A 16,649-nucleotide genomic window follows, 5' to 3' on the forward strand; every position below is an offset into this window, starting at 1 on the left:
CAGCTCCTGTGCCTCAGGGGGGATAATTCTAAGGCTTGGGCCCTACTCTCTTCTAGAACTCCCCAGCAGAATTCAATCACAATGGTAACTTATTTATATAACATGTCTTTCCCTTCTCTGTCCTACTAGAACTAGCACTTTTGGGGACAACCTCCCAAATAAACCGTGTACACTTGAATTCTGGTTTCAGAGTCTGTTTGTGAGAGAATGGAAACCTAGAGAGGAAGGGCTTGGGAGAATGGAGCACCAGGAAGTCCCCACTTATTCTACACACATACCTTGATGGTGCTGGGCAAGCATCAAGCTCAACAGGCTTACTGGTGATAACATGTGAGAAAGTACTTTGTAAGAACGTCAGCTTCTATGTACTCAATTTTTCTTCAGAAACAAATTTGAAAGTTTGGAATGTCACTGTTGTTAGGGCAGAAGACCAAATCCAATGCAGTTCTTGAGGAATTGTCTAATTTCAATTTTCTCCATCCCACTGTCTGTCAAAGTGACCCAACACTTATTTCTTAGGATTGAAGAGACAGTTGACTGAAATCACACTGAAAAAGTGTTGACACATAGTGATTCAACAAAATTGGCTAAATGCCAATCTGATTTATTAAGACTAGATAATATACTTATTCATTTTAATGTTTACATAACCTTAGATTATGTACATAAATTACATATAAATAGGACTTTAACACTCTTTAAACCAATGAAACTGTTGAAACAAGACTGCTCATAAATGATTTCTATACTGTACTTAGGCATTTCATGCTCACCATTTCCTAGAAACACTCAGCTCTTGAGTTTTGGGTATATTCCCACAAAGCTTGGTTTTAAGAATAAAGGAATGATACGCCAACCACTCACAAATCACTAAAATCATGTTTAAATATAAGATCCAATCCATAAAACCAAGAACAACAGACTCATAGCTCAGACTTCCTGTGGCAGGCTGAATGATGAACCCCCAAAAGTTGGTCATGTCATAATCCCTGAAACCTTGAAATCTTACCTTATGGAACAAAAGGGAAATTTCATATGTGCTCTTATGCATCTTAAGACAGGGAGGTCACCCTGTATTTTCTGGGTGGGCCAGGTATAATCACAGGGTTCTTTTTAGAGGGAAGAACATGATTAAGGGTCAGAGAAAGGCAAAGGGACAAAGGAAGAAGAGATGCAGTGATGTGCCTACAAGCCAGGTACTGTTGGAGCATCTATAAGTCTAAGAGACAAGGAATGGATTCTCCCGTGGAGCCTACAGAAGGAACAAACCCTGCCAACAGCTTAGTTCTAGCCCCATAAGACAAATTTTGGACTTCCAACCTCCAGAACTCTAGGAAAATAAATGTACATCCCTGCTCCACCCCTGCCCTATGCTGCAAGGCTTGTGGGATCTTAGTTCCCCAGCCAGGGATCGAACTGATTTGATCTTAGTTCCCTGTGCCCTCGGTAATAGAAGCAAGGAGTCCTAACCACGAGACCACCAGGGAAATCCCAAATTTATGCTATTTTAAGCCACTAATTTTGTGGAAAATTGTGACAATGGGACTTCCGTAGCAGGACTCTGAGAAGAATCAATTCTCAAACAGGGTGTAGTTTGCAGAAAGCAGGCCTCTGTCCATGAATACACGAACTCAGTAATTCCTTTATCGCTCACATTATTGTTACTTGAACTCAATAGAGAAAAGAATGTATATTGCATAAATATAAGAAGGGAGTTGTTCCACACATCAAACTCAAGAACAGGAAAGTTAATAACATATTTATCTTATGTGCCCAAGGCAGAAAGGTACCAATGTTAGGACCTGGAATGCTGGAGATGGAGTTCAGATCAGTAACTGTTCTAGACTAACACCATGCAATAGAAATATAATTCTAGCAGCCATATTGTTTCAACTGTAAAATAAACAGGTGGAATTAATTTTAGTAATATATTTTATCTAATGCAGTATATCCACAACATTATCAACATGTATTCAATAGGAAATGATTAGTGAGATGCTTTATGTTCCTTGTTTTTAGAAAGTCTTCAAAATCCAATGTATATTTTGCAATCACAGCACATCACAACTTGGACTGGTTATGTTTCAAGTACTCAACAGCTACATGGGGCTAGTGACTACTGTATTTACTGTATTGGACAAAGCAGGTTGAGAGCATCTAAATAGTCCCAAAGCTCAAATGGCATTAAAATTCATGGGGGTCACATAGGGAAACAGGCAATATTTTTAAGAACTCTGTATGGTGTGTCAGCTACAAAATTACTGAATCACTATGTTGTACACTTGAATATAATACTGTAAGTCAATGATACTTAGAGTATTAGTTTGAAGTAGCATACAAGATAAAAGTAAAGGGTTTATGCCAAATTCTGATGCTGAAGATGAAAAAAAATTCCTGCTGTTGAGGATTTATTCACTTGATGACTGTTAATTGACTGGACTTCCCTGGTGGCTCAGAAGGTAAAACATCTGTCTACAATGTGGGAGAAACAGGGTTTGAGCCCTGGGTTGGGAAGGTCCCCTGGAGAAGGAAATGGCAACCCACTCCAGTACTATTGCCTGGAAAATCCCATGGACAGAGGAGCCTGGTAGGCTACAGTCTATGGGGTTGCAAAGAGTCAGACACTAACTAGTAGTTAATTGACTACTAATACAGTAATCACCATTTAAAAGGCATATAATCTTCTAGGTCACTGAAATTATGGTATGGTGTCTCAATTAAAAAATACAACAATGGGTGCCTATCTTAGAAATCCCTATAAAGTAGTCAGTTTTTACTAAAAGTCATAAAACCTCAGGAAATAACCAGTGGACACGCTCTTGTGCTACCAGCACCGTGCCTTTCCTGTAAATGTGCTGTCTGTAACCTGGGGGCTGGAGGTGATTACACCTGGTCCCTGGGCAGTTCCTGAAAAACTGAGCATGAGACGTTTCCAAGCATGTGGCACAGATAATGAGCATACCAGCTCGTGAACCTGAGACCACAGAAAGAAACCACGGTTCACATCTTTAAAACTGTGAAACTGCAGAATCCTGATGTCAAGCCTCCATTTTAATATTCTTGGGTTTACCTTGGGAGCTTTTCAACTGCTGATTTAATTTGGTGGCCCTCTGAAACTGAGGCTCCTGGAGGTCCTTTTGTCCACTGCTAGAACAACTATTAGTCTCATCTCTAAATAGCACTTGATGTTTCTTAAGTGGGCTTTCTAACAATGCCAGAACCTCCAGCATTCCAGGAAATGTGATCATGAGCAAATTGCATCTCCTTACATTTTTATCACAAACAGGAAATTGACACTTGAGATCATACATTCTAAGAACCGGGTCTGAAGCTTATTCTATTTGAACTTCAAAATCCTTTAATATTGTGACTGATGCTGATGAAAGATTTGTCCTGTACATCAAACAAAGATAGCTAGGCTCACCTTTAAGAAGCCCATTCCAAACCAAGGCTCTCAGCCAGCTCTCACAGAAACTGTTGACTAAAAAAATGAATAGTGCAGAGGTCCTCGCTCACCTGGAGACAACTGTGCAAAACCTCCAGCCCCATATCAGTACTTTGGGCAATGCCTGGACCCAGTTCTGATGGTCACAACCTAGGAAAATTGCTACTGATCTAGTGTGCAGAGGTTACAGAGGCTGCTAAGAATCCTACAGTACATAGGACCGCTCTCTAACCACCTTGAACAAATAATTGTCCCGCCCAGCCCAATAGTGCTCAATAGTGCCACAGTAGAGAAAGAAACTAGGGTATGCCTGGGAAAGCAAGAGAACCAGGAATACTTTTTCAGTGAGTGATTCCCAAAAGGCTGTCCTAGGGCTTCTCTGGTGGCTCAAAAAGTAAAAGGTAAAGAACTCTCCTGCCAGTGCAGGAGATGTGGGTTCGATTCCTGGGTGAGGATGATCCTCTGAAGAAGGAAATGGAAAACCACTCTGATATTCTTGCCAAGAAAATTCCATGTACAGAGGAGCCTGCGGGGCTACAGTCCATGGGGTCACAAACAGTCGGACATGACTGAGCAATTAAACAACAGCAACAGCACAGCACTGGGGAAGAGCAGGGACTCCAGACCAGATGGCCTGGGTTTCAACGCTGGTGTTTTCATTTACTGACTGTGCCACTTGGGGCAAGCTACTGGACTTCTCTGTGCTTAGTTTTTCTCTTCTACAACACAGGGATTATAATAACAGTATCTTCCAGGCAGAGCACTTACAGGTTTTAAATGGGTTCATAACCCTCACGTGTTTAGGATAGTGCCAGGCTTACAAGATGCACTATAAGTTTGTATTTATTAGGTGCCTTTGCTGATCTCTGGAAAAAGAAGTTTCAGGGCTTAGAATTGTTTGTGAGAAGTAAAGAAACAGCTTTAGACGCTAAATTGCCATGGCAAGAAGAGAGAGTCAATTTCATCTGACAATCCTGGCCTTTCTTTGCAGTTCATCGACCTTAATCATAAAGGCATTGAGTAGAGGGCTCCCCAGCTCCTCATGGCGGGCTCATTAAACCCTCACCATGGATCGTCCTCTGGTTCTCTCCCTCTTTCCCCAGCAAAACTAGCCACTGACCGTCAGTTGGCCCCCTTACAGTAGAGTGGAAAACACAGGACTGTACAAGCACGGAACACAGCAACCCACAGACAGACACGCACGCCGGCCCAACGGTGGATGTCTGCAGCCCACCGAGTCCGCACGCACCGGTGGGTCCCTCTGCCTAAGGACACAGCCAGGTGGAGCGCAGCAGATGCCAAGGAGGTTCTGCGAAGCCCACCAGAGGGGCGTGCAGGGGAGTCCATAGGCGCACCCAGCCTGACATCCTCTTTGAATTCCATCTTAACGGGCACAGATACACATGCCCACGGGCGCCTAGGGGGACGGGGCACAAAGAAAAGGGGCCAACGGTGGGGAGAGGTGGAAGCTCATGGCCCGGGGCCAATCGTCAGCCAGACACTCACCTGGCTGCCTTCCCTACTCCACTTGCCACCCAGAAGAGCAGAAGCGGGAGCGCCAGAGCCCAGGGCTGCAGCATCTTCGCGGGGTCCTCCTTCTTCCGTGCCTCCTGCTGCGCCCCCTCTGGAGGGCGCGGAACCCCGGGCACCACGAGGCCACCGCCTCCACTGCCCTCCGCTGCTCCGGGCCTCGGCTCCTCCCAGGACTCGGTCTTCGCGGGCGGGAAGGGGACGTTGGGCAACTGCGGCGGGGACGCTTGCGGCCCGGGAGAGGCTAAGGTCGTCCTGAAGAAGCTCACTGCGGCTCCTCTCTGGGTGCGCAAGGGAGGGCTGGGTGGGCCATGCACAAGTGGCTGGGAACCGCCTCCAGCACCACCCGCAGTCCTTCGCTCTATCAGTAAGACACTTCTGTCTTACTTTCTGCGCTTTCATACTCTGCGAGGTTTTCTTCCCAGATGGCAAATCACGGGCGGCTAGAGCTGGAAGGTCACCAGGTCCTGGGCGACCCCCTCAGCTGACAAGTGATCTCTCCTGCTCATTTGCAACAGCTTTCCTGACGTGGGGGCCGCCAGAGTATACGGTAATACAATAACCAGTGCAGAAATCATGGTAGAAACACCAGTGCTATATGAGCTCAGAGAATCCACGTGGGTATTTAGAGGTTCTCTGTTTTGACAACAACTTATTATAATAGAATGAATGGCTGGTCCCTCCTGCACCCACTCCCTGCACCCACACTCTGTAGCTTCATGGTGGGCAGAGCCTCTGGACCCACACTTTGGCTTTGGACGTGGCTGTGTGACTTGCTTTGACTAATGGCATAAGGACCAGTTCCAAGCCTAGACGTTAAGACCTGGGCCTCTAATATGGTGGTGAGAAGACCAAGCCCTAGCCAGCCTCTTGACTCAAGGAGAATGAGGATCAGGGGGAACAGAGTGACTTGGTCAACTGCAGACCTGTAGCAAGCCTAGTGTATACTAGCAACCCGCAGATGCATGAATAAACTCAGTCACAGTCAGCAGCCCCAGCCAAGCTACTGAGGCTTATTGGGATAATTTGTTACACAGCAGTAACAAACAGTCTGATACACCTGTGACCTGGTATCAGAAATAAAATGAAGAATATAGAGAAAGAGGAGATTTGTCTTGACTGTAAGCTTGACTCCTGGTTACATAATGGGTATATACCTTAATTCGAGGCAGTGAAATATGCAAAATGGGGATATGGCAGATGTCTGTTGCAGACCATGGACATCCATACTGGTGTAAGCCATGCTCCACTGGATCTTCTGTTTTATGGATGAAGACATCTTAATGGACTCAGTATCCTTAGTAACCACTTAAGCCTTGAACTGTTCATAGCTAATAGAGACAAGCATTATCCTAAACACTTTACACACATCTTACTGAACACTCACAACTGTATAGGTTAGGGGTGAACAGCTCCCTCATGTTTGAAGTGTCCAACTGAGAGGCAGAATGGTGAAATGACTTGCCCCAGTTCACAAAGCTAACAAGTATAGCACCAGGATTGGAAACCAGCGGCCACCTCCGCCTGGGCTGTGCCACTATTATACTGACCCCTTTTTTTCATCTTCTTACTCCTTTGTGACTTCAGATGTCAATGAGTCTCATGAACAAGGTAATAAGATGATCTCTTCAAGGCCATTACTAAAATCCTTTGAAATCTTCATATCATACCGAGTTCTATCAACTGAACATATCAAAATTGAATGGAAAGAATATAAAGGTATGAATGGTATACCTACAAGTATCTTAAAGCAAATACAAGATTAAATTTGTCTAGCTGTGGGTTTTCCCACAAGCAGATGCTAAGGCAAGGATTTGAGTGGAAGTAGATTGCTCTACCGGAGAAAGCAATGGCAACCCACTCCAGTGTTCTTGCCTTGAGAATCCCAGGGATGGGGGAGCCTGGTGGGCTGCCATCAATGGGTCCCACAGGGTCAGACACGACTGAAGCGACTTAGCAGCAGCAGCAGCAGATTGCTCTACAGGCACACAAAACAGTAGTAGGGGAGTGAGGGAGTGAATCGGGAAGGGAGGAAAACAATAGCAGGAATGTTTCAAGTTATCATGGGGCCACTGAAGCATCAGGCTGCAGCATCACCCAGATTGTGCATCACCACATGATCTCGCTCAACAGGCGAGGGAGCTAGGGTATTTAGGCACCATCTGAATTCAGAGATTGCCTAAAGGGCACTGCCTTCTAGCAGGGCACTGATCCTAGGAATTTTGCTTGCTGAGCTGAGGGCAGAGAGCTGAGCCAAAGAAAGCCCTTAGTCCTGTAGATGCCAACTGATGAAGTCCTATTGAAATGTTAAGGCCAGAGCCATGTGGGCAAGGCCCCACAGTGACTGTGACCTAAAGTCTAGAAATTGAATTGAACTGAGACTTAAGTTTTTACCCATGCCAATTCTCCCCACACATTCAGATCCAAATCACTCCTTCCTCCAATAACACCATTCTTCAAAAAAGTCCTACTAGAACACAACGAACCTCCCACCTGCTTAGCCCTGAGTTATCAAGGGTCAGAATTACATCTCGCATAACGTTTATCTCTCACTTTCTAGCTTTAGTTTCAGCATTTTGATGTGCTTTCTGCTTTTTTTTTTTTTCCAGAGGTGACTTTTGTTTAATTAAAGGAGGTGATGAACATGACAAGGCGACCATGAAAGGGGAAACTTTCAGAGGAAATCAAACACTCCTCCGCCAACGCACCCATTTTTTCCTGGGGCGAGCTATCGACGAGGGCATGGTCAGGAAACGTGAGGAACAGAGAAAGAAACCTGGAAAAGATGTGAAGCCAGGCTCTCGCTGGACACAAACCACCACTTAGAGGCAGGTGTTGGTAATAACCACACCGGCAGGGCTGACTTTGAAGAGAACTGCTCTTTAGACGGCCCTACTGCATTCTACAAAGGAAAAGCAATCTTTGATCAGAATCATAAAATCACCCGCCCTTTTTACAGGAATACTTATTTTTTCCCAATCTATTTCCACTTAGCCCCCTGCATGGCATAGGCGTGATGGGGTATTTTTGTATTTTGTGCTATTTATAGGCACATAACACACATATAAAGCTTTCAACCCTTATGATCTGCCTGGGGTTGAGATCCAGAAGTTATATTGAAATATCAACACCAGAAATAAAGCACTGTTGGATGAAAAGGCAGGATGGGAGAGTGTCCAAGCCAGAATTTTCAAACTTTAATGTCAATACAAATTACCTGTGGGGTCTCTTGTTAAAATATTCTCAGGTGGAGCTAGTGGCAAAGATCCTGCCTGCCATGCAGAAGATGCAAGAGAAATAGGTTCAGTCCCTGGTCCGGGAAGATCCCCTGGAGGAGGCCATGGCAACCCACTCCCGTATTCTTGCCTGGAGAATCCCATGGACAAAGGAGCCTGGCAGGGGTAGCAAAGAGTCAGACATGACTGAAGCGACTTAGCACACACTTGTGTAAATGCAGGTTCTGTCTGTGTGGCTCTGGAATGAGGGCTGAGTCTTGATTACAAAAAGGAACCCAAGTGGTGCCCAGGCAGTTTGTTGACAACAACTTAGGGCAGTGAGGGTCTAGAGACCACCTGGCCCAGTAGTTCTCAAGTTCAGCTGCATATTGGGATCATCTGGGAAACTTTGAAACTACTGATGCCTGTGTCCCACCTAAGGTGAGTCTACTGTCTGGACGATGGCTTGGCCATGGGGACAGTTGGTAACTCCTTGGGTGGTTCTATTGGAGAACCAAGATTGAGATCCATTGATCTGGACCAGCTCAGACATCTTACAGATGGAAAAACTCCATGTATGAAGCACCTTAGCTGAGGCCGCACCCAGGATGAGTTCATGTCCCTGAGTTTCCATCACATCAGCCCTCCTCTTCAAGCTTTACAACATTTTCTCCATCCCCCATTCTACCGAAGAAGAAAATGGCATCACTTCTTCACCTTCTCCATCAATTGTACCCCAGCAACATGGTCTAGAAATGGATGTCTTTTCCTAGTCTCTTTCTTTTCATGTCTGCTTGTTCCATGAAAGGAGGCAGTGAAGACGTGTTAGACTCAATGCAGACACTGTTAAATTCTGCAGGGGAAAGTGTGTCTTTAGGGACACATTGCTTTCCTTCATCCTGTGTCTGTCAAGGACTCTGTTCTCGGGGATTTATGGTAGAAAAAAATATCCAAAGAACTTCAGTCTTCCTTCCTGTTCTCCCTTCCTACCTCACAGCCTCCATCCTTCCCTTTCAATTCCTACCCTCTTTCCTTACTCAAACATTTACCAGAGTGCTACATTTCTCAGTGGTGTCTGACTTTCTGCAACCCCATGGACTGTAGCCTACCAGACTCCTCCAACCATGGAGCTTTCCAGGCAAGAATACTGGAGTGAGTTGCCATTCCCTTCTCCAGGGGATCTTCCCAACCCAGAGATTGAACCAGGCATTGTAGGCAGACGCTTTACCATCTGAGCCACCAGGGAAGTCCATGAAACATTTACCTGGAAGCTACAAAATGCCAGACCCTGATATTTATTGTCCACTAAGTGACGACACTTGGTGGAGATGGGTACTCAGATGGCCCCTGGTTCCCTTTACTCACTGGTGACATGGGCTGGACAACCAACAATATAAGAACATATGATCTTTAACAATAGGACTCTCACTTCTTAGGAAGCAGGAAAAAATGAAGGTAAGATTAAAAGAGGAAAAAAAAAACATCATGATTCATTTTTTCCTCAAATTTTGACAACTCCCCACTTGTGATTTGCGGAAGAGAAAGTAATTGATATTTGTGGAGTGATTCTGACATGCTAAACATTTTAGGCTTCCTTGATAGTTCAGTTGATAAAGAATCTGCCTGTCATGTGGGAGACCTGGCTTCGATCCCTGGGTTGGGAAGATCGCCTGGAGAAGTGAAAGGCTACTCACTCCAGTATTCTGGCCTGGAGAATTCCATGGACTGTATAGTCCAAGGGGTTGCAGAGTCGGACATGACTGAGTGACTTTCACTTTCAAACATTTTAGAGAGAGTAACTGTTTACTCTTAACAATACTGATATAAAGTAGATATCACTACACAATTTTACATCAATGGGAGGTTTAGAGCAGACAAAATCTTATGTTAAGATCACTTATCAACATCACAGAAAGAACATGGATTTTGAAGTTAGATATCACTGAAGATTAATCTTGCCACCGGATTTCATTCTTCATGACATGAAGTGGTGATGGTGGGGAGGGGGGCAGGGATCTGTTCACCACCAGCAACAGTGAATAATGTTGTATGTGGAGGGGAGGGGAGTATGTTCTAGTGAGGAGCAATAGGAGTTTCTTCAGATTTTTAAGTGAGTCTATGACCCTTTAAAAGGAGAGTGAAAAAGTTGGCTTAAAGCTCAAAATTCAGAAAATGAAGATCATGGCATCCGGTCCCATCACTTCATGGGAAATAGATGGGGAAACAGTGGAAACAGTGTCAGACTTTATTTTGGGGGGCTCCAAAATCACTGCAGATGGTGACTGCAGCCATGAAATTAAAAGATGCTTACTCCTTGGAAGGAAAGTTATGACCAACCTAAATAGCATATTCAAAAGCAGAGACATTACTTAGCCAATAAAGGTCCATCTAGTCAAGGCTATGGTTTTTCCAGTAGTCATGTATGGATGTGAAAGTTGGACTGTGAAGAAAGCTGAGTAGTGAAGAACTGATGCTTTTGAACTGTGGTGTTGGAGAAGACTCTTGAGAGTCCCTTGGACTGCAGGAGATCCAACCAGCCCATCCTAAAGGAGATCAGTCCTGGGTATTCTTTGGAAGGAATGATGCTAAAGCTGAAACTCCAGTACTTTGGCCACCTCATGCGAAGAGTTGACTCATTGGAAAAGACTCTGATGCTGGGAGAGATTGGGGACAGGAGGAGAAGGGGACGACAGAGGATGCAATGGCTGGATGGCATCACCCACTTGATGGACGTGAGTTTGAGTGAACTCCGGGAGTTGGTGATGGACAGGGAGGCCTGGCGTGCTACAATTCATGGGGTCGCAAAGAGTCAGACATGACTGAGCGACTGAACTGAACTGAACTGAACTGATGACCCTTTAAATATGGTTACTGTATAGAAAAATCCCCTTGTCCATGAATAAAATCTTATTGTCTGCATGTGAGCTCCCTTGACTTTCACCAAATTCATGTTTCCAACTTAAGGCACTCAGTCATCAGGGGCTTTTCTGTCTTTATTGGGGGACGGTATGGCTTGAATTCATCCTGAGCGCTTCCTTCCTGTCCATTGTATAAACATCTTTTGCTATTTTCTTGTTCACAGTTCAGTTCAGTTCAGTCACTCAGTCGTGTCTGACTCTTTGCGACCCCACAATTGAATGTAATAATATCTTGGCATACACCTACCAGGCTTGTCTATTTACTTTTTCCTATGTAAACCCTATAGAATGATTTCTGAGAGCTAAAGCCAGGAAACTCAGTTTAGACAGGTCTTAAGAGTAAAGGCTTTTACTCAAAGTCACTCCAACTTGATTTGGGAAAGTTGGGTTGACAAATATTCTGTGAACTCTAAGATTAGAACTATATTTGTGACCTTTTTTTAAAAAAGATAAAAATAGGAAAATTTGTTAAAACGAAAAAATTTTAAACATATTTATCTCTCTATTTCCAAAAGGTCTCATACATGGTTTATAGATTTATTCATTCTTTTAACAAACATTTAATGTCTCTGGCCATCATGGGCTAGACAGTGTTTGGTTGAGGTATAAAGATGACTAAGACATACACCCTACCCATAGGTGACAGAAATGTAAATATACTATTAGAATAAATAACCTAAGTTGTAAAGAAGTACTTTAGGGTGTTGTGGAAATAAAAAAGTGAAAGTCGCTCAGTCGTGTCTTTTTGCAGCCCCATAGACTATACAGTCCATGGAATTCTCCAGGCCAGAATTCTGGAGTGGGTAGCCTTTCCCTTCTCCAGGGGATCTTCCCAACCCAGGGATCCAACCCAGGTCTTCCTTATTGCAGGCTGATTCTTTACCAGCTGAGCCACAAGGAAAGCCCTCAGAAATAAAAAAGGGAAAAGATAACTTCTTTGTGTTCTATACATGCAAATGTCTGTCCCTGTTTGACTCCCTGCATTCATGAATCATCTTATAAGATGATTTTTAGATGGAAAGGTTTCTAGAAAATAGAAAACCCTGACAACTGTATTCACTCAGATAATAACTTGCCCCAAACCCACTGTCCTGACTCACAGGAGTTCTGCTATTCTTGAGTGAGGCACTATTTGGTTAAAAAAAAAAAAAAAAAAAAAAGCCCAGAACTGGAAATTAGAAGAATCAGAATTTAGTGTCAAGTTCAATCCAGTATGCCTGTTTGGGTCTCACTTTCTACATCTATATTGTGCTTGCAAAGGATTCTGGGGGCTTTCCAGGTAGCTTGCTGCTGCTGCTAAGTCGCTGAAGGGAAAATCCTCCAAATGGGACAGAGTGTTCATGGTGCAGGGCCTCCAGTTTCTGTTGAAGCTGAGTATGATCACTATCTCATCGTTCAATGTAAAAGTCAAGGCCTGAAAGTTCTCAACAATGCATGTTTGTGTCACAGACTTGGGGATTTAAACCACATTTCTCTGAATGGGGGACTGGATCAGAACCTGGCCTGCAGTTTTTGTGCTTTGCAGCAATCTCCTTAATCTTGGGATCTTCCATTAGGGAAGAGTCCTCTGGGTTGGCCTGAGGTTTATCTGGAGAGCCAAGAGGGCTATGCAGCCGTCCCCGGTGGTACTAGTGGTAAAGAACTCGCCTGCCAATGCAGGAGACACAGGAGCTGAGACCCAGAGCCCTGGGTCAGGAAGATCCCCTGGAGGAGAGCATGGCAACCCACTCCAGTATAATTGCCTGGAAAATTCCATGGACAGAGGAGCCTGGAAGACTGCAGTCCACGGGGTTGCAAAGAGTCTAACTCGACTGAGCGCACACACACACGAGAGGGCTGTATAGTATGACAGTTATGCCCCTGGAGTGGCATTACTGGCTCCATTCCTCCTTCCTGTATGAAGTAGGGGTGACAATCTGGTTAGTCACTGTATTTCATTCCAGGTCTGCTCAATAGCACTGTGTGTCTAAACATAAAAGAAGGTGCTACTATAGAGTACAGAGAACATATGCAATATCCTGTAAGTCATAATGGAAAAGAAATGTTTCAGGAAAGATTGTGAGTGTGTGTGTGTGTGTGTGTGTGTGTGTGTGTGTGTGTGTGTGTATATATATATATATATATATATATCTGAACCAATTTGCTGTATAGCAGAAATTAATACAACATTGTAGGTCAAGCACACTTCATTAAAATTTTATTTAATTTATTTATCTGGCTGTGCTGGTTCTTAGTTGCAGCATGTGAACTCTTTGTTGTGGCATGTGGGATCTAGTTCTCTGATCAGGGATCAAATCCGGGAACCCTGCATTGGGAGTGCAGAGTCTTAGCCACTCAACCACCAGGGAAGTCCCTATAGTTCAGTTTTAAAAAGATTTTTTTAAGTAAAATAAAGAGTCCTTTCCAGAGAAGGCCATGTCAACCCACTCCAGTACTCTTGCCTGGAAAATCCCATGGACAGAGGAGCCTGGTAGGCTGCAGACCATGGCGTCTTAAAGAGTCGGACACGACTTCAATTTCACTTTCACTTTTCACTTTCATGCAGTGGAGAAGGAAATGGCAACCCACTCCAGTGTTCTTGCCTGGAGAATCCCATGGACAGAGGAGCCTGGTGGGCTGCCGTCTATAGGGTCGCACAGAGTCAGACACTACTATAGCGATTTAGCAGCAGCAGCAGCAGCAAAGAGTCCTTTGATCTGAAAGTTGCTGAAGTTGGAGATTCCAATGGCTTTCACCAACCCCCTCACCCACCAGCCCCAATATGGTCTCTTAGGCTTCCAAGAATGCTATTTTCCTGGTGAGGACATCACCTTTCTTCTGGGGAAAAGTCTTCCCCAGGCTGGAATCCCAGCCATTAAGATAAATGTCCAGATGGTCCAGTTTTCAGTCCTTAAGGTTCTGACAGGTTTCCTTCACCAGCTTCTCTCAAAGAAGATGGACCATAACTTGTTCATGATGAAGAGGTCCCCCTGCTTCACACCTTTCTCTCAGATGGCTTCTGCCATCTTATTCTTCTTCTGATAAGACACAGGCACAGTCAACGTGGTGGTTTCCTGCACCAATGGCCTCCTTCACAGGCTTCTTGACTTTGCCGGTGGGAGACTTTCATGTGTCCAGGCCCACAGTGGATACCCTGGCTTCAGTATCGAGCACCAGAGGTGGCCATGGTCAGTGAAGACACAGTTCTGAACAAGGAAGTAGGGACCCTGGGCCCTGGTAAAGAGGATTGGCCCTCCCGCAGGGACTCTCCTTAGCGTGTTCACTTCTGTATTCCTAGCACTTAACACAGAACTTGGCAGGTCACAGATGCTCCATAAGCACAGGTGAATGAATGAGGCTTTTCAAGAGTAATTCCTTTATCCCTTTACTGCCCCTTACTGCTTCAGTGACTGCTCCTTCACACCATAGGATCTAGGCTATAAGTGATAGGGGGCAGTGCTACCCGATTGCCAGTCCGGAAAGTGTGAGTTACTGGTCTAAGCTGAGACACAAAGCTTATACCAAAATGTACATCTGATATGCCACTCAGCACAGTGTTTATCAGGATGACTTTTTTTTTTCGTAGTAAGATTTCATTGATGAAAGAAATTGCACTCCATTCTAGCACAGGCTTATCTCATAAAGCAGTGTGTGCACTGGTGCCTGTGTTCAGGATGCACTGTGACCAGCACAGACACGGGGGTTACACAACTAATAAAATATGTTTTCTGACTTCAGAAAACTCATAGGTAGGAGAAATACACAGTTTAAGACACAATTACCAAATTCTGTGTCAAGTTGTATAATAAACAGTTGTGGGAGAAAACATGGAATTGTGGGAGTAATAAGGAATTGTGGGAAAGAATGGAAAATTGTGAGAGCTGAGGGAGAAAACAGAATTTTAAAAGAGAATGGAGAACCAACACAGAGAAACAAGTGTGAGAGTAAATGTAGAATATTAAGAGGAAACAGAATTGTGAGAGAAAAATGGAGAACTGTGTGGGAGAATGTGAAAATCCCAAGAGAACACAGAGGATTTTAGGATAGAGGATTATAGACGAGATATGGAACCATGGAAGTGAAAAGATACTAAAGGAGCTGTATGGAACTGTGGAAAAAATAGGGACTTGTGAGGGTTGGGAATTGTGAGAAAGAATGAAGAATTGCTAGAGAATAGATAACTGGGAAAGAGAAAAGTGAATGGCCTGACATGAAAAAATGGGAGAGAAAACATGGAATTGTGGGAGAGAATGAGAAATTTTGGGAGAAACAGTGACTTGTGGAGGCAATGAGGATTTGAGGACATAAGTAAGGGATTGTGGGGTCTAGATGGCATTGTGGGAGAAACTTATGTGGAAAGGTTGCATGGAATTGTGGGAGCAAGTGGGAGATTGTGGGGGCTGTGGGGAATAGTGGAGGGTACACAGAATTGTGGGAGTGATAGGGATTATGGGGGCCACTGGGGATTGTAGGGGAACAGTGATGAGTGAGAGAGAGGGCTTTGTGGAATTGAGGAAAAATAGGGAATCGTAGGGGCTGCCTGGAATTGGGCCAGAGAATGAGGAATTAAGGGAGAAGTAGTGATGGGGGAGTGAGTAGGAAATGGGGGAAAAGAGGATTATAAAAGAGCAAAAAGAATCATGGAGAGATCAAGAATTATAGGAAATATAGGAAACTGGGGGAGGGAATGGAGAACTCTGGAAGACAATGAAGAATTGAGAGAGACAAGGAATTGTGGAAGCTGGAGAAATACAAAAGGAGCACTGATAACGATGAAGAACTACAGGTTTGGAAAGGCAACTCACTTTATGAGGACCAACCCTAAACTGAGCTAGCAACCCAGAAAGAGTGGCTGATTGACCTCTGCTATCCCTTCACGTCTGACAGCAGCAGTTCCTATCACAGTGTCACAGGCTGGCAATCTCCTAGGCACTGCCTCATGTGTTCCAAGGTCTGGTATTATTATTCCAGACCGGGTCGCTCCTCCTGTCCTCACAGGGCTGGCTCGGCCTCCATTCAAAAAGTTAAACACAGCGGTTTAGTGCATTTTGCCACACTTGAAACTCTACCCAGAGGAGCCCTGAAATGTGTGCCCCATACCCATTTTCATGTCTCTTTGAGTTTTCAGTCCAGAAAGAAAAGGAACATAGGTCTTTGCTCAGTGACATTTTCCCTCTTTTGTACTTTATTTTCCATTGAAACTAGGAAATCTGCTCACTCATCAGGAAATGGCCCATTTATCATTCTTATGAATAAATGTAATGAGAATGCTAGTTTCAACTTGGAAGTGTTATAAATATAAATCATTGGATTTGGAATGGAAAAAAAAAAAATCTTTGCTGACCTCTGGCCAAGAGCTGAGGGCTTCATATTGCTGCATTTATACATCTATGATTTTGTGTTTATAATTGTAACCAGGGAGATCTCCTGGATGTAATTCAGGACTCTTTCACTTCCTGATCAATAATGCTTTCCATATGTTAGTTTAGAAATGCTGTACCTCTCTGTCAGCAGCCTCTTCCCCTCTCAAATGCCAACAGCTTTTAAAGACATAGGGATAGT

At 44.2% G+C, this 16,649-nt stretch overlaps 1 pseudogene; it reads right to left on the minus strand.

Moving 5' to 3' along the window:
* Window positions 1–4,829: 4,829 nt before the first annotated feature.
* LOC113887543 lies at window positions 4,830–14,267 on the minus strand (annotated as a pseudogene).
* Between the last annotated feature and the right edge of the window lie 2,382 nt (window positions 14,268–16,649).

The sequence above is a fragment of the Bos indicus x Bos taurus genome, chromosome X, assembly GCF_003369695.1.
Source record: "Bos indicus x Bos taurus breed Angus x Brahman F1 hybrid chromosome X, Bos_hybrid_MaternalHap_v2.0, whole genome shotgun sequence".
Lineage (NCBI taxonomy): Eukaryota > Metazoa > Chordata > Mammalia > Artiodactyla > Bovidae > Bos > Bos indicus x Bos taurus.